The sequence below is a fragment of the Nannospalax galili genome, unplaced genomic scaffold (genome assembly GCF_000622305.1).
Source record: "Nannospalax galili isolate Female #2095 unplaced genomic scaffold, S.galili_v1.0 scaffold548, whole genome shotgun sequence".
Classification (NCBI taxonomy): Eukaryota; Metazoa; Chordata; class Mammalia; order Rodentia; family Spalacidae; genus Nannospalax; species Nannospalax galili.
Genome location: NW_008358999.1, coordinates 747,074 through 747,769, shown reverse-complemented (window position 1 = coordinate 747,769; position 696 = coordinate 747,074).

The window sequence follows — 696 nt, the reverse complement described above, 5'->3', positions numbered from 1 at the left end:
CCCTCACCAACAGGATCCCAAGGACTTCTCATGCTCCTGAGAAAAGGGAACCTAGCTGATAAGCACCTTGGTCTTTAAAGTCAAGAGAAGCAGACTTTTCTCCACTGTTTGGCCAACACAGCAGGCTTCCCCTTTGATCTCTAAAGAGGACAGGTTTTAACAGTCCTGCTCTCCCACTTCCCCCCCCAACTTTAAAAAAAATACATCTTCCTGCCTTCTGCAGGAAGCAGAAGCCTCCCTTTTAAAAGGACCCCAGCTCAAGACCCAGGCAGACGTTTTCCCTGCCTGGGAGGGAATCTGTCCCATGTGTTCCTTTGCTAATAAACCCTATTTTGATGGAGTTTTATCTGTGCCTCAGAACCTCATCCTCCATTCGCTCGTTCTTTGCCAACTTTTTACCTATCAGTAATGAAGATGCTTTGTACTGTGGCTAAGTTAATGTCAATATCCTTGTAACCTTGTCCTGTAGGTTTATACACAACTACCATTAGAAAACTGAGTAAAAGATACAGGGAATCTGGGGCTGGAGAGATGGTTCAGCAGTTAAGAGCAATGGCTGCTCTCACAGAGGACCCTGGTTCAGTTCCCAGCACCCACATGGCAGCTAACAGCTGTCCATAACTCCTGTTCCAGGGGATCCAATGCCCTCTTCTAAACAGACTTTGCATGACACAGGTGCACTTACATACATGCAGT